We start from the raw sequence: 22,351 nt of genomic DNA on the forward strand, positions 1-22,351 counted from the left end.
AGGTAGGTACTTAAAATATTGGGCAGACCATTTTGTAAAGTATGACTGTCTAATCACCTGCTGTACAAATGAAATGCAAAATAACACTGAATGTAACTTGTAATTGAAAAAAAGATCATCATTCAACCCTTGTGTATTGCTAGTAGGAATGCACTATGGGACCACCAGTATTGAAAATGGTATAAAGGTTTTTAAAAAAAATAAAAATGTAATTATCATAGGGTGTACCAATTCTATTTCTGGGTATATCAAAAGAACTGAAAGCAGGAACTCAAACATAATTGTACACACATGTTTATTATGGCATTATTCACTATAGCTAAAACATAGAAGCAACACAAATGTGACACTACACATACACACATACACATTGGGACTTTTTTGGCCTTAAAAATGAAATTCTGATACATGCTTCATGAGTCATGGATGAATCTTGAAGACATTATGCTAAGTGAAATAAACCAGACACAAAAGGACAGATATATTCTTCCATATATTAGGTACCTAGAGCAATCAAATTCATGTAGACAGAAAGTAGAATAATGACTGAGAGTCTAGAGGAAGGGGAAACAGGAGTTATTGTTTGATTAGTCCCAAGTTTAAGTTTAAAAAGATAAAAAAGTTTCTGGAGATGGAAAATGGGGATGGCTGTACAACAATGTGAATGTACTTAATGCTACTAAATAATACTTAAAAATGGTTAAAAATAGTAAATGTTATGTTGTATATACTTTATCATCCATATTTAAAAATACATGGCAAAAAAAAAAATCATTCAAAGCAAAGCAACAATGGAGCTACATTTACAAGAAACTTAAAGAGATCATGAACCAAAGATTTTATATGCACCCACAAGCCAGATCTATAACTTGCAGACTAGAACCACCCAGCTGATATTGGTAAATCCAAGGAATTGTGAGAGATTATAACATGCTGGTCCCTATAAGCACTAAGATTTGGCGTTGTTTGTTGTGCAGCAATCAATAATCAGAATCTTTCCAGACATACTGTGCCTTCTCTAGCCTCAGCTCTCTGAATGACAGAAGCACTTTTCCTATCATCCACATGCCTAATCAGGTACCATGCATACTTCCTTACCTGCCATATGATATCAGTTACCAAGGCCAACTGATAGCAACTCTGAGAACTCAATTCTTCCACACAATATCAGCTGGCAATAGCCCCTCCTGACAGAGCCTCTGGAGACTATCTCCCAACATCCCAGCTGGCATCATTCATTTCTCCCAGAATAGCTCTATATTTATGTGGTTGAATTAGTCAGCAAATATTTATTACTTTCCTACTGTAAGATAAGCTCTATTTTATTTTTATTTCATGTACTTTATTACAAATAAATGAAACATAAAATTAACATGTAACTTTGCCATTATATTAAAAAAGATGGAAAAAAAGTGAGACCCTCAAATGAGCCCTCATTTAAAATATTACAGCAGTTACTTATGTAAATCACCTTTCTTCCCTCTATACTTAAAAAAAAAGTACACTGGGGTTAAGGAAACTTGTGTTTAAAAGCTTTTTTGTAATATTAATAAAATAGCATTTTTTAACCCTAACTCGAGGACAGGTTTCCACTGATTGTAGAGAGAGAGAAAGAGGGGGGAAAAGAATAAGACAAGCATCAATGTGAGAAACATTGATCAGCTGCCTCCAGTAAGCTCCCTGACAGGGAACTGAAGCAGCAACCCAAGCAATGTGCCCCAATTGGGAATTAAACCAGCAACTCTTCAGTGCATGGAATGATGATCCAGTCAACTGAGCCATGTGGTCAGGGCTAAAATAGCATAGTATAATGTCATATTAGGACAATTACACTACTTAACTGAATAGAAATACTTTCTCTATATTAATTCCCATATAGTCTAGCAAATGATACCCAAGAGGAAAATAAATTCAAACAGAACCAAGAATCCTGCCCCAGAACAAAGAAGGAAAACAGAACTTAATATGAAAAAGACTAGATTCCATTTAATCTATTCAATTTGAATGAAATGAAGATATTGACTAACTTTGTCATGGTACTTTTCTGTTTTTGCTCGTTTTAACCTACTGCATTTGATTTTTCAAAACAAAACCATCCACTTTCCACAGCCAGCTCTCCATTGGCCAAAAAATGGCAAGAGGCATGGCTTTGGTTAGGAGAGATTTAATCAAGCATTAAAAAAAAAAAAAAAACTCTCTAAATACCTAGCCTTAATATTTTTATTAGAACAATGGGTGACTGAATTTAAATTTGGTCCATCTTCTTTTTCACATTTCTCTACTATCACTGAGTGAAGATTCTTTAAATTTTTTAGGCAGTTGGGCAGTCTGACCTTTCTAAACCTTAGTTTTCTTGTTTGAAAATGAGAATTATTATGTAAAAGGTACCTAGCACAGTTTCTGACCGCAGTAAATGCTCAACAAATGATAGCTGTTATTATACTTACTGATCACAAAATGACAGCAAGTGTCATGTTTAGAAAGAGACGGGGGACTACTACTACTACCTGCACAATACCTATTGCCTTCTCCTAGCTAACAAAATCCTGAATTTGTTGTGATTTCTTTTATTACTGAGTTGGCCAAAAAGTTTATTTGGTTTTTTCTGTAAGATGGCTCTTAAGAGTAGCACTTAGTTGTCATTAACTTCATTCAAAACAATTTTGTTACTGTATTCTAACAACTGTCATAGTCAGCATGCATTAAAAACAAAACAAAACATCAAGGGATTCATCCCAGAGATGCAAGGATAGTATAATATTCACAAATCAATAAACATTATACAGCACATAAACAATATGAAAGACAAAAATCACATGGTCAGGTCAATAGATGCTGAAAAAGCATTTGATAAAGTACTGTACCCATTTATGATAAAAACACTCAGCAAACTGCAGATAGAGGGAGCATACCTCAACATAATAAAGGCCATATATGAGAAACCTACAGCCAACATCATAGTCAATGGGCAAAAACTAAAAGCTTTCCCCCTAAGATCAGAAATAAGACAAGGGTGTCCACTTTCACCACTTTTATTCAACATAGCACTGGAAGTTCTAGCTACAGTGATCAGACAAGAAAAAGAAATGAAAGGCATCCAAACTGGAAAAGAGGAAGTGAAACTGTCATTATTTTCAGATTACATGATAGTGTACATAGAAAACCCTATATGCTCCACCAAAAAACTACTCGACCTAATAAGTGAATATGGGAAAACAGCAGAATACAAAGTCAAAATTCAAAAATCGAAGGCATTTTTGTACATTAAAAATGAAATATCAGAAAAAGAAACTAGGAAAAATCCATTTACTATAACAGCAAGAAAAATAAAGTATCTAGGAATAAACTTAACCAAGGAGGTAAAAGACCTGTACTCAGAAAACTACAGAACACTGAAGAAAGAAATTAAGGAAGAAACAAAGATTCAATGCAATCTCTATAAAAGTACCAACGACATACTTCACAGACTTAGAAGAAAACTTCAAAATTTTATATGGAACCAAAATTGACCCCGAATACCCTAAGCAATCTTGAGAAAAAAACAACAGAGTAGGAGGTATCACAATACCTGATATCAAACTATATTACAAGGCCACTGTAATCAAGACAGTCTGATATTGGCATAAGAACAGACATATAAATCAATAGAACACCCAGGTCTCTACAGTCAATTAATATCTGACAAAGGGGGCAGAAGAATGAAATGGAGTAAAAATAGCCTCTTCAACAAATGGTGTTGAGAGAACTGGAATGGTACAGGAAAAAAGAAAATGAAACTAGGCTATCAACTTACAACATACACAAGAATCAACTCAAATTGGATAAAATACTTAAATGTAAGCTGTGACACCATAAAAGCCCCAGAGGAAAACAGGCAGTAAAATTTCAGATATCCCACTGAACAATATTTTTACTGACACATCCTCTAGGACAAAGGAAATAAAAGAAATAATAAGCAAATGGGACTACATCAAATTAAAAAGCTTCTGCACAGCTAAAGAAAACATCATCAAAATAAAAAGAGTACCAACTGTATGGGAAAACATATTTGCCAATGATACTTTGGACAAGGGTTTGATCTCCAAAATATATAAAAAACTCATATGACTCAACCCCAGGAAGACAAACAATCCAATTAAAAATTGGGCAAAGGACCTGAACAGACACGTCTCCAAGGAGGACATAGAGAGGGCCCACAGACATATGAAAGGATGCTCAACATCACTAGCCATCAGAGAGATGCAAATCAAAACCACAATGAGATAACACCTCACACCAGTCGAATGGCCATAATTAACAAACCAGCAAACGAGTGTTGTTGAGAATGTGAGAAAAGGGAACCCTAGTGCATTATTAGTGGGAATGCAGGCTAGTGCAGCCACTGTGGAAAACAGTATGGAATTTCCTCAAAAAACTAAAAATGAAACAGCCTTTTGATCCAGCAATTTCCACTGCTGGGATTATACCCTAAAAATCAGAAACACCAATTCAAAAAATCCTATGCACCCCTATGTCCATAGCAGTGTTATTTAAAATAGCCAAGTGCTGGAACAGCCTAAGTGCCCATCTGTAGATGAGTGGATCAAAAAACTGGTACATTTACACAATGGAATACTATGCAGAAGAAAGAAAGAAGGAACTCTTACCTTTTAGGCCAGCATGGATGGAACTGGAGAATATTATGTTAAGTGAAATAAGTCAGGCAGTGAAAGATAAATACTATATGATCTCACCTATAAGAGAAATCTAATGAACAAAACAAACAAACAAGCAAAATAGCACCAGAAGCATGAAAACAAGGAATAGACCAACAGTGACCAGTGGGGAGGAGGGAAGGGGAAAGAAGGGGAAAGAAGGGGAAGAGTCTAGTCAAAGAACAAGTGCAAGGACCCATATATATGGACAATAGGGTGGGGATTGACTGTGTGAGTGGGGGAGGGCAGGACAGGGGAGAGCAACAGGGAAAAAATGGTACAACTGTAAAAGAACAACAAATTAAAAAGGCAAAAAAAAAATTTTAAACATCAAGATGATGAATTTTTGTGTAGTCATTTTAATATTGAAAATGAAAGAAGAGGATCCAAAATGCCAGAGGAGTAACACTAACCTCCTCCCAGGACCAATCTGGAACTACGACTTAATTGTGGAGAAATCATCTGGAATAACCAACTGAACACTAGCTGGAGAGAAGCCTTATAACAACACAGACAGACAGGAAAGGCTGATACATCACAATGACACTGGTAGGAAGTGTGCAGACTCGAGAGGGCTGGCTGGGCTCCCACGAGTGGCAGCTGAATGAGAAACATCTCAGCAGCTGGGGGTTCCCCCTGAGATAGGTGGAGTCTTAACCCCAAGCTGGCTTCCTATCCTGTCACAGAGCACGGTCCTCAGAATTCACCAGAGCCTGTGGTTTGGGGTGGGAGAAAGGGACAGCTTTCAAGATGCCTTTGCATATCTACGGCTGGTAGCTAGTGTCTTAGTTATGCAAATAGCTTTAGTTCTTCCAAGGTCCCAAGCAGATGGGAGGGGTTTCAATGAGAGAATGGTGAGGAGAGAGTGTAGGGGGCCTGCACAAGGTTCTGTGAATGGTCAGAACCTGTTACTATGCCCACTGCACCACAGGCCATGGTCAGGGACTTAAAAATAAGGCGGCAGCCATTTTGGAGAGGAGAACCACGCAGTGTGCAGAGAGGAGAACCACGTGGTTTGCAGAGGGAACTCCAAGCAGTTTGCAAGGAGGTAGAAAGAGAGCATCATGTGGTTTTAGAAAGATCCATGCAGCTTTGAAAGGGCAGAGAGAGAACCATGCATGATCCAGTGCAACCATGCATGATCCAGTGCAACATGGCACATGTTTTCCCCAACTGTTATAAGGAGGCTGATGACATCGTACCTCAGATCCTGAAGGAGACAGCTGACAGATAAGGGATGGGGAACTTCTGGGCATGTTTTTGGTTTATGGCCTTTTGGGGAGCAAGGGAAGTGCTGGGTCCCGTGGGAGAACAAGGGTCTGAGCTGAAGTGCTCACTGCCCTCCCCAGGATGGAATAATGTAAATAAAGACCTGTTTTCCTCAACACTAGTTGTTGGCTTTTACGCCAAGGCACCACGTGAAAGAACCCTTTTTCAGTCTTTAACAAGCCTACAGCAACAGAGCGGAAAATAAAATAGCATACAGCTGTGAAAAGCAAAAAGTCATGGACATTTTTGCTGGCTTGAGAGAAACGGTTGGAAACAAAGAGCTCTTACAGAGACCACATACAAAAATATATTGGCACCCACTTACCCTGGGCTCCAGCAGAGAAAGGGCAGAGTGGACTAGAGATGCTTAAGGAAAATTTGTGGTGGTGGCTTTGAGGAGGGAACTGAGGGAGCAGCAGACCAGGTCCCAGTGCTGACTCATTCCCCATACTGCAAGTAGACCACTCCCCTCCAAGTGGCGTCAGCCTGAGGGGAAGTAATAGCCCTGCCAGCAGGAATTAATCTGCCCCACTCTCCATGCTTAAGCCTGACAGCTGACTGTAGTTAAAACAGATTAACAATTGAAAGAGACAGACAAAGGCAGTAATCTCTGGTAGTCTCGAATAGGCTGCCTAGGCCCAGACTGGGACACAATCTGACAACACCAGGGGCAGATCCAGGAAGTAAAGAAAGTGCACCTCTACAACAGTATACAAGACATGGTGGGAGGAGTAACTCTCAGTCAGCTAGCTGGAGGGAAGGACTCACCAAAGAGCAACACAACAACAACCAAAACCCAAGTACAACCAGACAGCCCAAATGAACAGCATAAAGGGCATCCCAAGAGCATCAAGTTCAGGGGATCAGGGAGACTGCACCACTGAATCCCAAGGTCTCCTACTACAGAAGGTCACAACATGAAGACAGGAAGTCAAAGCAGATAAATCTAAGAAGCTGAAATAAACAAAAATGGGGAGACAAAGAAACAAACCCCATCAAAAGGAAAAGAGGAATCCCCAGAAAGAGTGCTATATGAAATAGAGGCAAGCAAACTATCAGACACGGAATTCCGAATGATTATAGGGAGCTCAATAAGCTCAGCAAGCTCAAAGAAAACTACAAAGAACTCCGGGGAAGCTACAAGGAACTTACTGAGAACTACACCAGCATTACAAAGAATACAGAAACTATCAATAAGAACCAGGAGGAAATGAAGAATACAACTTATGAATTGAAGAATGCTGTAGAAGGAATCAAAAGCAGGCTAGATGAAGCAGAAGATCAGATCAGTGAGCTGGAGGACAACATAGAAAAAAATTTCCAGATAGTGCAACAAAACAAAAAAGGCTGAAAAAGAATGAAGAGGTTTTAAGAGAGCTGCAGGACAACATGAAACATAATAATATTCATATCATAGGAATATGAGAAGGAGAAGAAGAGCAAGGGATAGAAACCCTGTTTTAAAAAGTAATGACATAAAACTTACCTAAGTTGATGAGAGAAAAAGTCATGCAAGTCCAGGAAGCACAGAGGGTCCCAATGAAGAATGAACTCAAAACAGGCCCACTCCAAGACAAATCATAATTAAAATAGCAAAACTCAAAGACAGAGAAAATCATAAAAGCAGCAAGAGAGAAACAGCTAATAACATATGAGGGAGCTCCAATAAGGCTATCATCAGATTTCTCAACCAAAACACTACAATGCAGAAGGGAATGGCAAAAAATATTTCAAGGAGTGAAAATAAAGGCCTACAACTAAGACAGCTCTACTGAGCAAGGCACTCTTTCAAAATGGAAGATGAAATAAGGAATTTACCAAACAAAAGAAGGCTAAAAGAATACATCTCCACTCAACCATCATTGCAAGAGAGGATAAAGGGTCTGCTTTAAGAAAATGAAGAAACAGAGAGAGACAGAGAGGAACACAGGTACAAAGGCAAAAAAATGACAATGGATAAACACCTATCAATAATAACCTAAATGTAAATGGATTAAATGCATCAATCAAAAGACACAGGGTAGCTGCATGGATTAGAAAGCATGATCCATATATATGCTGTCTACGAGAGACTCAGCTCAGAACAAAAGATCTACACAGACTGAAAGTGAAGGGATAGAAAAAAAAATTTCAAGCAAATGGACATGAAAAAAATCCTGGGGTAGCAATACTTATATCAGACAAAACAGATTTCACAACAAAGGCCATAACAAGAGACAAAGAAGGACATTTCTCAATACTTAAGGAAAAAATCCATCAAGAAACACTAATTCAAAAACCCTAGCCCCTGGCTGGTGTGGCTCAGTGGATTGAGCATCAGCCTGCAAACCAAGTGTCGCTGGTTTGATTCCCAATCAAGGCACATAACTAGGTTGCACATCAGGTAGCCAGTTGGAGGCGCAAGTGAGAGGCAACCACATAGTGATGTTTCTCTCCCTCACTTTCTCCTTTCCCCTCTCTCTAAAAATAAATAAACAAACAAATAAATTATTAAAAAAAAAAAACCTATGTACCCCTATGTTCATAGCAGCGCTATGTACAATAGTAAAGGGCTGAGAACAGCCTAAGCACCCATCTGTAGATGAGTAGATCAAAAAAATGTTGTATATTTACACAATAAAATACTACACAGCAGAAAGAAAGAAGGAACTCCTACCATTTGCGACAACATGGATAGAACTAGAAAGATTATGCTTAGCGAAACAAGCCAGGCAACAAACAATAAATACCATATGATATTACCAAATACAGAAAACTAATGAACAACACAAACAAAAGAGCAAAATTGAACAAGAGGCATTTAAACAAGGAGCAGACTAACAGTTACCAGGGGGGAGGGGTGGAGAAAGAAAAGGTGGGTAAGGGAAGGGTCTAGTCAAGGAACTAGTATAACTGACCCATGGACATGGGCAAGGGGGTGGGGATTGACTGTGGGAGAAGGGGTGCTCTGGGTGTGTGTGGGAGCAGTGGGGGAAAAAGTGGGACAACTGTAATAGAAAAACAACAAACAAAAACAAACAAACAGGAAATACATAAAATTCAAAAAATAAAATAAAATAATTTATTTAGAAAAAAAAGGTGTAAATCTTGTAAACAAACATGCAACCAACATAGGAGCAAACAAATATATAAGGAAAATCTTGGAGGACTTCAAGAAGGATATTGACAGCAACACACCCATAGTAATGGAATTTAACACCCCATTGTCAACAATGGACAGATCTTCCAAGCAAAGAAACACCAAGGATATTGTGGCACTGAACAACACTCTAGATCAAATGAACTTAATTTATACACACAGAACTTTCACTCCAAAAAAGAAAAATATACATTCTTTTCAAATGCACATGGAGTATTTTCAAAGATAGACCACATGATAGGACACAAAAGAAACCTCAACAAATTCAAGAAAATTAAAATTATATCAAGCATCTTCTCAGATTACAATGGTTTGAAACTAGAAACCAACCTCAAGAAAAAAACTCAAACACATTCAATACCATGGAGACGGAACAACATGCTATTAAATAATGAATGGGTTAACAATGACATCAAGAAAGAAATAAAAATGTTTTTGGAGACAAATAAAAGTGACACAGAACAGACCAAAACCTATGGGACACAGCGAAGGCAGTCCTGAGAGGAAAGTTCATAGCAATGCAGGCCTACCTAGAAAGGATAGAAGAATCTCAAATAAACAACCTAACCCTACATCTAAAAGAACAAGAGGAACAACAACAACCAAAAGCCCAGAACAAGTAGAAGGAAGAAAATGATCTAGATCAGAGCAGAATTAAATGACATAGAGACTAAAAGAACAATTCGAAGGATAAATAAAACCAGGAGATGGTTCTTTGAAAAGAAACAAAACCGACAAGCCTTTAACCAGATTCATCAAGAAAAAAAGAGAGAAGACCCAAATAAATAAAATCAAAAAAGAAGGAGGAGAAATCACAACTGATACCACAGAAATACAAAGGATTGTAAGAAATTACTATGAACAACGATATGACAAGAAATTTGACAACCTGGGTGAAATTGACACATTTCTGGAAACATATAATCTTCCAAACCTGAATCAAGAAGAAGCAGAAAACCTGAGTAAACTGATAATAACTAATGAAATTGAAGCAGTAATCAAAAACCCCCCAGCACACAAAAGCTCTGGAGCAGATGGCTTCACAGGTGAATTTCACAAAACATTTAGTGAAGAACTAACTCCTATCCTGGTCAAACTAATCCAAAATATCCAAGAAGAGGGAAAAATCCCAAACTCTTTCTATGAAGCCAGTATTATTCTGATTCCAAAACCAGGTCAAGACACACACACACACACACACACACACACACACACACACACAATACAGACCAATATCACTGATGAACATAGATGCTAAAATCCTCAACAAAATATTGGCAAACTGGATCCAGCAATACATTAGAAAGATCATATGCCACGATGAAGTGGGATTCATCCCAGGGATGTAAGGATAGTATAATATTCACTAATCAATAAATGTAATATACCAGATAAACAAAATGAAAGACAAAAATCACATGCTGATATCAAAAAATGCTGAAAAGGCATTTGATAAAGTTCATCACCCATTTATGATAAAAACACTCAGCAAACTGGGAATAGAGGGAGCATACCTCAACATAATAAAGGCCATATACAAGAAACCTGCTACCAACATCATATTCAATGTGCAAAAACTAAAGGTTTTCACCCTAAGATCAGGAACAAGACAAGGATGTCCACTCTCTCCACTTCTATTCAACATAGTTTTGGAAGTTCTAGCCACAGCAATCAGACAAGAAAAAGAAATAAAAAGCATCCAAATTGGGAAGGAGGAAGTAAAACTGTCATTATTTGCAGATGACATTATAGTGTACATAGAAAACCCTAGATTCCACCCAAAAAACTACTTGACTTAATAAGTGAATTTGGCAAAATAGCGGGGTACCAAGTCAATATTCAGAAATCTAAGGCATTTCTGTACTCCATCAATGAAATATCAGAGATAGAGAATTGGAAGAAAATCCCATTTACTATAGCAACAAGAAAAATAAAGTACCTAGGAATAAATTTAACCAAGGTGGTTAAAGGACCTGTACTTGGAAAACTACATAACACTGAAGAAAGAAATTAAGGAAGATACAAATAATGTAAGCATATACCATGTTCACGGATGTGAAGAAACAACATCATTAAAATGTCCATACTACCCAAAGCAATTTATAGATTCAATGCAATCCCTATTAAAATGTCAATGACATATTTCACAGACGTAGAACAAATACATCAAAAACATATGTTGAACCAAAAATGATCCCAAATAGCCTCAGCAATTTTGAGAATGAAGAACAAAGTAGGAGGAATCACAATACCTGATATCAAAATATATTACAAGGCCATGGTATTCAAAACAGGATGGTACTGGCATAAGAACAGACATATAGACAATGGAACAGAATAGAGAGGCCAGAAATAAACCCAGGTCTTTATAGCCAATTAATATTTGACAGTGGAGGAAGAAGCATAAAATGGAGTGAATAGAGCCTCTTCAACAAATGGTATTGGGAGAATTGGACAAGGACATGCAAAATAAATGAATCTAGGACACCAAGTTACTATACACTAGAATAAACTCAAGATGGATAAAAGACTTAAATGTAAGCGATGACACCATAGAAGTCATAGAGAAAAACACAGGCAGTAAAATCTCAGATATCCCCTGCAGCAATATTTTTGCCAATATATCTTCTAGGGCAAGGGAAATAAAGAAAAGAATAAACCAAGGGGACTACAACAAACTAAAAAGTTTCTGCTCTGCAAAAGAAAACATCAGTAAGATGAAAAGGAAACCAACCATATGGGAAAGCATATTTGCCAATGATACCTTGGACAAGGGTTTGATCTCCAAAATATATAAAGAACTTATATGACTCAACACGAACAAGACAGACAATCCAATTAAAAAATGGGCAAAGGACCTGTACAGACACTTCACTAAGGAGGATATACATAGGGCCCATAGTCATATGAAATGATGCTCCGAATCACTAGCCATCAGAGAGATGCAAATAAAAACCACAATGCGATATCACCTCACACTGGTCAGAATGGCCATCACTAACAAATCAATAAACAAGTGTTGTTGAGGATGTGGAGAAAAGGGAACCCTAGTGCAGTGTTGGTGGGAATGCAGACTGGTGCAGCCACTGTGGAAAACAGTATGGAATTTCCTCAAAAAACTAAAAATGGAACTGTCTTTTGATCCTGTGAACCACTGTTAGGGTTATACCTGAAGATTCTGAAACATCAATTCAGAAGAATCTATGGATCCCTATGTTTATAGCAGCGCTGTTTACAATAACCAAATGCCTGAAACAACTTAAGTGTCCATCAGTGGATTAGTGGATTAAAGACTGTGGTACATTTACATGATGGAATTCTATGCAGCAGAAAGAGAGAAGGAACTCCTGTCTTTTGCGACAACATGGATGGAATTGGAGAGTACCATACTTATGAAATAAGCCAGGCAATGACAGAAAATTATCATATGACCTCAGTTAATATAGGAACCCAATGAACAAAACAAATGAACAAAATAGAACCAAAGGCATGGAAACAACTAACAGACTCACAGTAACCAGAGGCGATGGGTGGAGGCGGAGAAGCAGGGGAAAGAAGGGGAAGGGTCCAGTGAAAAAATGATTATAAATGACCCATGGACATGGACAACAGGGTGGGAATTGACTGTGGGAGAAGGGGCAGGTGGACGGGGCAGGGGAGTGCAGTAGGAGAAAAATGGGACAAGTGTAATAGAACAATTAAAAAATGGAAAAAAAAAGAAAATAAGCAACACTTTTGGCATATTATGCTTTATTCTTTCAAGAAAGGTAAAAACACAACTGAAACGCAAAAATACTGTGCAGTATATGGAGAAGGTGGTGTGACAGAACATGTCAAAAGTGGTTTGCAAAGTTTCGTGCTGGTGATTTCTCATTGGATGATGCTCCACAGTCAGGTAGACCAGTTGTAGTTTATAGAGATCAAATTGAGATATTGAGAAGTGTTATAACACACAGGAGACAGCCAACATACTCAAAATATCCCAATCAATAAAGTTATTGGTGAAAGTGAAAAATGTATCTTTTAAGGAAAAAAACCATACAAACTTTTTGATCAACCCAATATTTTTCATTTATAGGTGACATACATTATTACATTAGTTTCAGGTGTACAACCAATTGACTAGACATCACATAACTTACTAAGTGATCATCCCAATCAACCTCATACTCATCTGATAACATACATAGTTATAAGAATATTACTGACTATATTCCCTACGCTGTACTTTACCTCCCTATGACTATTCTGTAACAATAAATTTTTACTTCCTAATCCCTCTGTCTTTTTCACCAATCCCCCAACCCTCCTCCCATCTGGCAACTGTCAAAATGTTCTATCTACGAGTCTGTTTTTTGTTCTGCTTGTTCATTTTGGTTTGGTTTTTAGACTGTTGATAAATATGTATTTACTGCCATTTTGCTGTTCTTATTTTTGACTTCCTTTTCCTCCTTCAAGAAACACTTTAACATTTCATATAATACTGGTTTGGTGGTAATGAACTACTTTAGCTTTTTCTTGTCTGGAAGCCCTTTATCTGTTATTTGATTCTAAATGACAGCTTTGTTGGGTAGAATAATTTTAGTTTTAAGTCCTTGTTTTTCATTACTTTGAATATTTCTTGCCAATTCCGTCTGGTCTGGAGTTTCTGTTGGGAAATCAGCTCACAGTCTTATGGGAGCTCCCTTGTAGATAAAACTACTTTTGCTGCTTTTAAGATTCTTTGTCTTTATTTTTTCACGTTTTAATTATGATGTGTCTTGGTATGGGCTTCTCTGGGTTCATCTTGTTTGGGACTCTACACTTCTTGGGCTTGTATATTTCCTTCACCAAGTCAGAGAAGTTTCTGTCATTATTTTTTCAATTAAGTTTTCAATTCCTAGCTCTCTCATCTCTCCTTCCAGTACCTCCATGATGCAAATGTTGGTATACTTGAAATGGTCCCAGAGGCTCCTTACACTAACCTAAGTTTTTTGGATTCTATTTTCTTATTGCTGTTCAATAGGGTCTTTTCTGCTTCCTTATCTTCCCAATCTCTGGTCTGATCCTATGCTTCATCTACTCCATTGCTGGTTCCCTGTAATGTATTCATTTCAGTTCATGTATTCTTAATTTCTGACTGGTTCCTTTTTATGTTTTCTAGTTCCACTTTTATGTTCCCTAGCTCTTTGTTGAAGTTCTCACTAAGTTCATCAATTCTTGCTCCCAAGTTCATTGAGCATTCTTATTACCAGTGTTTTGAACTCTGCATCTAGTAGCTTGTCTCCATCTTGTTTAGTTCTTTTTCTGGAGTTTTGTTCTGTTCTTTCATTTCGGACATGTGTCTTTGTCTCATTTTACCAGCCTCCCTGTATTTGTTTCTATGTATTAGGTAAAGTTGCTATGTCTTGTGGGCTTGGTAGAGTTGCCTTAGGTAGTAGGTGTTCTGTAGGGTCCAGTGGTATAGCCTCCCTGATCACCCAAGCTGAGCACTTGAGGTGTGCCACCATATGAGCTGCACATCCTCCTCTTGTATTTGAGCTTTAATTGCCTATGGCACATCAATGGGAAGGATTTACCCCCAGGCTGGTTAGCTGCAAGGACTGGCTGTGACTGCCAACCACAGACCTCCAACCACCATGGAGAATCAGCTGTGTAGGGGCCCATCCCACAGAGCAGGACTTACTTCAGTAGGGCTCTGGGGCCCACTGAGTCTGTCTCTTGAATGTGTCTTATTATGTGGTTGGGTGGTGGTCCTTCAATCTGGTCTGAAGCTGACCACACTGGGTATGTTAGCTCAGGGACCTCTGGGGAGGTGCAAGCCAAGGGCAGACACTGCTTGTGTTCTCCCTGGGGCCACCTGGCATGAGCTACAAAGTGATCTGCAAATGGCTGCTACTTGTACTGATCTTGAAGGTGCCCAGGTGAGGCCAAGCTGTGAACCAAAGTCCTCCATTGCTAGTGCCAGGCCTAGGGTCACTTAGCAAGAGGTACAGAGCATGCTGAGGCCAAATGCTGCTTGAGAGAGTTTAGGAAATAATAAAGCATGAGTCAAGACAGGCCATTCATATGGAAAAGCCACTTGAAACAGCTTGGCTGGGCCCATAAGTTAGGTGGACAGGGCCTCAGGGAATCAGGAGGTTGGGGCAAACAGTGTGAGCCACATTGATGGAGTCTCAGATATGGCACCTGCCTACCTTCTCTGAGTGGGGAGGGTTCATCAAAGGAACAATGGCCTCTGCCAGCACTTTTGTCTGGAAGAAAGCTATCTCCCCAGCTCTCACCCTGATACCAGACTCCCCGTATAACTGGGTGCCTTTTGAGCCGCTGCACCAGCACTGGAGCTCAGAGTGAATCTCAGTAAGTCCATGCACAGGCCCTTTAAGAGGAACTATCTGGGACTCCAAAAGCCTCTTTTTCTCTCAGCCTAAATCCCTGCTGGTTTTTACAGCTGGAAGTTATGGGGACTTCTCTTCCTGGCACTGGAATCCTGGGCTATAGGGCCTGGTGTGGGGCTGGGACCCCTCTCCTCAGGAGAGGACCTCTGCAACTGAGATAGCCCTCCTGATTTTTATCTGCCACACGTGGATGTGGGACCAGCCTGTTTCAAATCTCCACCCCACTTATCAGTTTCAATGTGGCTTCTTTTTTTAAAAAAGGATTTCATTTACTTTTAGAAAAAGAGGGAGGGAGAAAGAGAGGGAGAGAAATTATGTGCAAGAGAAACGTGGATCAGTTGCCTCTCACATGCCCCCAACTACAGATGTGCCCTGATTGGGAATCAAACTGGCAATCCTTTGGTCCACAGGCTGGTGCTCAATCCACTGAACCACACCAGCCAGGGCACAATGTGGCTTCTTTTTTAATTCCTTAGTTTTAGGCCTTTCATTCAGCCAGGTTTCAGGCTGTTCTGAATGACGCTTGTTCTGCAGTTTATTTGTAATTTTGATGTGGTTGTGGGAGGAGGCAAGTATTGCATGTAACCTACACCACCATCTTGACTATAAGCCTCTAGGCTCTATTTTAGACAAGGGATTCAGAGGTTAACAAAGACAAAAACGTTCATCATCATTGATGTTAAAATCAAGGGGGAGGAAGATGGACATATTAATAAATAAAATATACAGTAGATCAGTAAGTGATGAATGAGATGGAGAAACATGGCAGGAAAGCCAAAAAGAAGTAACAGATCTTGAGTGGGTTTTGAAATTAAATATGGTTAGGGAAGGTCTCACTGAGGTGAATGAGTAAAATTCTGAAAGGTGTGAGGAAATAAGCCAAGTGAGTAACTTTGAAAAAAAGAGCATTGCAGGCAAGGCAACAGCCAGGGGAAAGACCCTAATGCAAGATTCATCCTGGCATGGTCAAAGTGCAGAGATAGTTCACTGAGGCTGGTGTGGTGAGTGGTAGGGATGAGGTTCAAGAGTAAATGTGAGGGGGGAGAGGAAGATGGCCGCAGAGTAGGGACAGTGTTCTCAGCTCGCTCCTGTTAAGGAGACAATTCAGGAGGAACAAATGCGGAGAGGAGTGAGTGACTGAAACACAACAAGGACACCAGCCTGTTAAACCAAGCACGCCGTTGACCAGAGACAGTCAACTGACCTGGAGTCTGCACAATCCTTCCCCATGTGGGAAGGCCACCCTCCCCTCCACACCCCCACTCTTATTAGGGTTTTCTGGACCCAAGGGTAGGTAGGACGACGACCATGTCCAGCTTGAAGCAGCTAGAGGAGCACGAGACCTTCGCCCATTGTCCTTTACAAGATTACAAAGGGTCCTAATATTTGTGGGGGGGGGGGGGGATAGTTAATTTTTACGAACCAGGGGTATGGACTTGGGGGGGATTGCTGGGGGAGGGGGGTGCTGGGTGGAGGGGAGCAAGGGGGAGAAAATTGGAACTGTTGTAACAATATAATCAATAAAAAACATTAAAAACAAAACAAAACAAAAAAAAGAGTAAATGTGAGGGGAGATCTTATCTAGTCTTATAAGATACTGGTTTTGACTTTGAGATGAGAAGCCACTAGAATGTTTTGAGCATAACATGATTTTACTGACACTTTAAAGATTCCTCTGGTTGCTGTACTGATTAATATCTTGGGGGCCAAGGGAAGAAGCAGAGACCACTCAAAGGCTACACTCATTGAGGTAAGGTAGTGGTCTTGACCATGGTGGGAGCAACAGAGGTTGGAGATTAAGAGTTCAGATTTGCTAATTGGGGATGGAGGATAAGAGCAAGAAAGAAGTTAAGTGTGACTACAAGGTTTTGAGGCTGAGCAAGCTGAAGAAAGGAGTTGCCATGTTTCTACTCCCTTTTAAACTTGAAAAACTTATCTGTACTCCAGTAGGGCAGAGCAAGTTTGGAGAAGGTGATCAGAGTTTGTTGTTGGAGATCTTAGGTACCCATGAGATAACCAAGGTGAAATGTGAAGTAGACAGTAGGAAACTAGAATTGTGAGTTGAAGGTAGAAGTCTAGGCAGAGAGAAATGACATGTAAGGCCTTGAGACTGAGTAGAACCCCTAATGAGAGAATGTAGCAGGAGAAGATGACAGATCAAACAAATGAACCAGGACTTTTCACAGTGAGGATTTGGGAGAAGAGAAGCTCGCAAAGGAGACAGAGGAGAAGCAAACTGAGGTAGAAAAATCTGGAAACCAGAAGCAACTGTGTGAAAGATACTTTAAGAAGGAGGAAGTAGGCAACTACATTAAATGTTGCTCAGAACTAACTGGCATCCCACAGGGAGAACATTGGTGACCTTGACAAGAGTATTTTTTTAGTGGATGAGCTAAAAGGGCCTCGCTGCAATATTTAAAAGACAGTGGAAAAATAGATATAGAGACAGCAAGTGCAGACAATTCTTTCAAGGAGATTAGCTCTAACAGGGAGGAAAGACACAAGGCAATAGTTGGGAGGGGGAAGTCACGGTCACGGCTCTCCTGAAAACCCTTGAGTTTCTACCCTTAGATCAAGTCCACACTCACTAACTTGTCATATAGGGCTCACTCCAATAATGCCCGAAACACTTTTCCAATCAGACTCCCCATGTGAACTTCCCTCCGAGCAAGCAAGGATGACTCATGTTTTCACACTATCTCCCAGTTAGTCTATCCAAGTCCCAGGTATTATATCAGTGACCCAAGGGAAACAAGATGAGGTGCCCAACCCGCAAAGAACCACCTAATAGTTCAGTGGGAGTCAGTCAGTAATAATGCAGCTTGAGAGCCCTGGAGTCCCGATGCATTAAGTGTTCTGCTGCTGACAGGGAGACTGGGAGGGGAATACTGCCTAAGGAAATCCAGGAATGTTCTATACAGTAGGATCACATTGAAGCTCAGTCAACAAGAGCTTATGTGGGAGCAGAGGCAAGGAGAAATAAAAGCATACAATGGAATATATTTCCATGCAGCTGTAAAACAAGATCTGACAAGGGTGAGTGTAGGGCAAAAGACTAAAAAGGTGACTTAGAGAAGTTGGAAGCAATAATAATAATCCTAACAATTATTTAGTAATTCCTATATACCAGGTGCTTTAACCTCATCACAAGTGCTACCACAGCCAAAATCCCTATGAAGTGAACACCCCTGATAACTCCCAAGTGTTATCACAACCAACATCCCTGTGAGGTGGACACCACTGATAAACCCCATTTTACAGATGAGGAAAAGAAGGCTCAGAGAGGTAAAGTAATGTGTTCATGACTGCATAGCTCAAATATGGTGAAGCTGAGATTGAAGCCAGGTACTCTGATTTGCAGTTTGAACAGAAGCTAAACAGATTATTAGAAAGGTCTCTTTCTAGCAGGTTAAATGGCTAGTTAGTACATCAAGCATGGCAGACATTTCAGTCAACAATAAACCACATATACGATAGTGGTCCCATTAGATTATAATGGAGCTGAAAAATTCCTATTGTTTAGTGACACTGTCATAGCATAATGCATTACTCATGTGTTTATAATAATGCTGGTGAAAACAAACCTATTGTATTGCCTGTCATATAAAAGTGTAGCACATATATACTTAATAATGATAATAAATGACAGTTACTTGTTTATAGATTTCTGTACTATACTTTCTGTCATTATTTTAGAGTGTCCTCTTTCTGCTTATATTAAAAACAAGTTTTCTGTGAAATAGTATGCCATGTTATGCTAGCAGTGGCCTCATACCTCGCATAGTTACCGCATTTCTTGATTGCATTATTTTCTCTTGTGTTATACTTACTCTCATGTTGTTTTATAAATTTAGTGTAGCATAAGTATACATTATTTATAAAGTCTACAATAGTGGACAATGATGCCCTAGACCTTCACATTCAGTCACCACTCACGCACTGACTCACCCAGAGCAACTCCCAGTCCTGCAAGATCCACTCATGGTAAGTGCCCTATATAGGTGCACCACTTTTTATCTTTTACACTGTATTATTACTGTGCTTTCTCCATGTTTAAATATGTTCATATATACAAATACTTACTATTGTGTTACAATTACCTGCAGTATTCAATACAGTAACACACTATAGAGGTTTATAGCATAGAAGCAATAGGATATACCAAATAGCCTGGGTGTATAGTAGGCTTATACCATCTAGATTTGTGTAAGTATACCATATAATGTCCACACAATGACAAAATCACCCAACAATGCATTTCTCAGGATATAGCTCCATCATTAAGCAGTGCCTGACTATATTTATACTTCAGAAGCCCAACTCAAGAGGTAGGGGGAAAGAGGGACAAGAAGGTGGAAAAGAGACAGGAAGCTATGGTGGTACAGGGGTGGGGAGGAGGAGAGGGAATCAAGTGGTACCACTTAGGTGGAACCGAGAGGACACAACAGCCAAAGAAATGGGAGTAGGTTTGAAAAAAGAGGCAAGGAAAATTCAAGAGGCCCAGCTTGTATCACTAGTAGCAGTTGCAGCTATTAACCTAGATTAGCAAGATCAGAAGAAACGGAAGGAAAGAGAGCCAGAGACAGAGGAAACCACCATGCTAAATTCCAGATATGTCTTCCTCTTCTACCTCTGATGAGGGCTGTTCTAACCAACAACAACAACAACAACAACAAAAATCTAAACAATTGGGGAGAGAATTCAATTTTGTTGGGTGTAACAATTAAATTGCAGTTGTGTTAAAATAAGTCCTTTTGTTTTAGAGATGCCTACTCAAGTATTTTCAGGTGAAATGATACAACAATTTGCTGCAAACTACTCTAGCAGGGAAGAGTAAGTGAGAGCACTGGATGAAAAAGAACAGAATATTGATAACTTCACAAGCAGAAAAGCCCTGTAAGTGAGCAGTCTGAACAAACGCTGAGAGAATAAATGCTGGAGCAAAGATGAAGAGGTCATGAATGAGGACACCAGGTCTGAAGAACAGTCCCTGTGAAAATCATCACCCTTATAACAGGCCTTGTTTCCTGGGGAAACCAGCTGAGGCTCTGATCACTAGATGTGATACAGAAGGATACAAGATGTCAATGTTGAGCAAAGGATACCCACCAGCAGTTCAGCATACAAAAGGTAAGTGGGAACTTACCTGAGGCTGGGCTGTCAGGAGCCCAGGAGTCCTCCCTTTGCCCACTAGACTGTCCTCTCTGGGCAGGCAGGAGTTGTAGTGGAGTGGAACAAGAACCAAAAGGTTCAAGTAAGTCTCTGGAAACCCTCAAGATTCAGCAGGGTAGGGTTTCTGCATCCTTAAAAGCATGAGGAATAGACTTGTCAGATTAAAAAAGACTGTGGGCAGCTTGCTCGGAACAGAGCTGGTATGTGGGCTGTGAATACTGCCTGCCCAGACATGCTACTGACATTGACCCTGAGCTGATCCTCTCTCACCGTTGCTCTTAATAACTAAAGTTAATACCTATCAGATACTTAGTATATACCAGAGACTGCTACAAGCACTGTACAAGTTTTATCTCATTCTATCCTTACAACCCAATGAAGTATGATTTATTACCTCCATTTTACAGATAAGAAAATTGAAGCACAGTGACGTCAGTCTCTTGCCCAAGAGGACACAGCTATAAAGTGACAGAGCCTGGATGAAATCTGGCTGTGGAGGCCATACTCTTAAACAGGGCAGTGATAAGAAATCTCTGTGGGTTGTAAGAGTTCTCTGTATCATTTTAAAATGAAATTAGGAGTGGTCAGGAGATGATAAGCACTGAATCTGGGCGCTGGGTCTATGGAGTTCTATCTACTTCTGTCTTAAATTTCTCTGTAATAAAAAGCTAAAATCAAACTTAAAATCCAAAAGCCTGGCCACACAGAGATGTGGGAATCATGATTCCTGTGGTCAGAGAGAGTCCTCCTGATCTTTGAAAAACTTGTCCAGTGGACCCCAACCCCACTTCTTCCTCCAACGCCAGAAACCAGGGGCAACCTGCCAAATTGAGACCCTAAGATCGCACCAAAATGACCATTTTAACACCTAGTCCAAGCCAGGGATGTTTGGCCAAGCCCATCAGACCCTCACCCCGATTCAGCAATGCAGAGGGGTAGTGGGCCCACCAACCAAAACCCCAGTGGCAGGCCCCACTCCACCACATGGTGACAACGGGGAGATAGCCTACTTACTCAATTCTTCAAAACCCCGGGACTTGTGATATAGGACACCCTCCCTCCCAATATCGCTATTTCGACCAAGGCCGAATATGTCCCAACTCACAGGAACCCTAGGACGAAATGCCGGAGCTCAGCACCCACCACCACTGGGCTTCGAGACCGAGCCTCACACATGTCGGAGATGTGTGCCCACACCCCCAAATAAAATATCCAGTAGGGCACGGCCTAAGCAACGACAGCGCGTCCCCACCACTACCTTCTCACCCCGCCATCTGCACCACCCTCAGCCCAGCTCACAGACAAGGCTTTCAGACCTACCTTGCTGAGCAGGGAACGGCACGGTTGCGGCAAAGGTGCCCCGGAAGTCTCACTCACCAGCGCCACCAAAGAACAAGGGGTCAATTTAGCCACAGCTGGGGATCTAGCTACTCCAGGAGCGCGGTGGGACTACACTACCCAAAATCCGCGCGATGGCGCCGGGACCACACCTCCCAAGATGCTCGGCGCAACCAGAAGCGCGCTGACGGCCACCGGCTCCCAGTGGCCTCCGAGGGAGCCATTTCTGGATAACTTGCATTGGTCACTGGAGGATGAGTACTGTAGCACCTGGATTTCACCTCTTTTTTCTTTAAACCACATTCACAAAGCATGTACAGCGCCATAGGTATAGCTCTCTCCGTTGTGCCGCAACCCTTTCT

The 22,351-nt window shown here is 40.2% G+C and overlaps 1 protein-coding gene across 1 annotated transcript in view; it reads right to left on the reverse strand.

The window, feature by feature from the left end:
* The window catches only part of ZNF133 (zinc finger protein 133), a 51,939-nt gene extending 29,802 nt beyond the window's left edge, over positions 1 to 22,137 (reverse strand). The window contains exons 1-2 of the mRNA XM_090286006.1: positions 21,972 to 22,137; positions 20,626 to 20,782 (exon numbers count right to left, since the gene is read on the reverse strand). The gene's annotated coding sequence lies outside the window, so the exon portion shown is untranslated. The remainder of the gene's footprint in view (positions 1 to 20,625; positions 20,783 to 21,971) is intronic.
* Positions 22,138 to 22,351: the final 214 nt, after the last annotated feature.

This window comes from Furipterus horrens, unplaced genomic scaffold (assembly GCF_987537825.1).
Source record: "Furipterus horrens unplaced genomic scaffold, mFurHor1.1.pri manual_scaffold_8, whole genome shotgun sequence".
Taxonomy (NCBI): Eukaryota; Metazoa; Chordata; class Mammalia; order Chiroptera; family Furipteridae; genus Furipterus; species Furipterus horrens.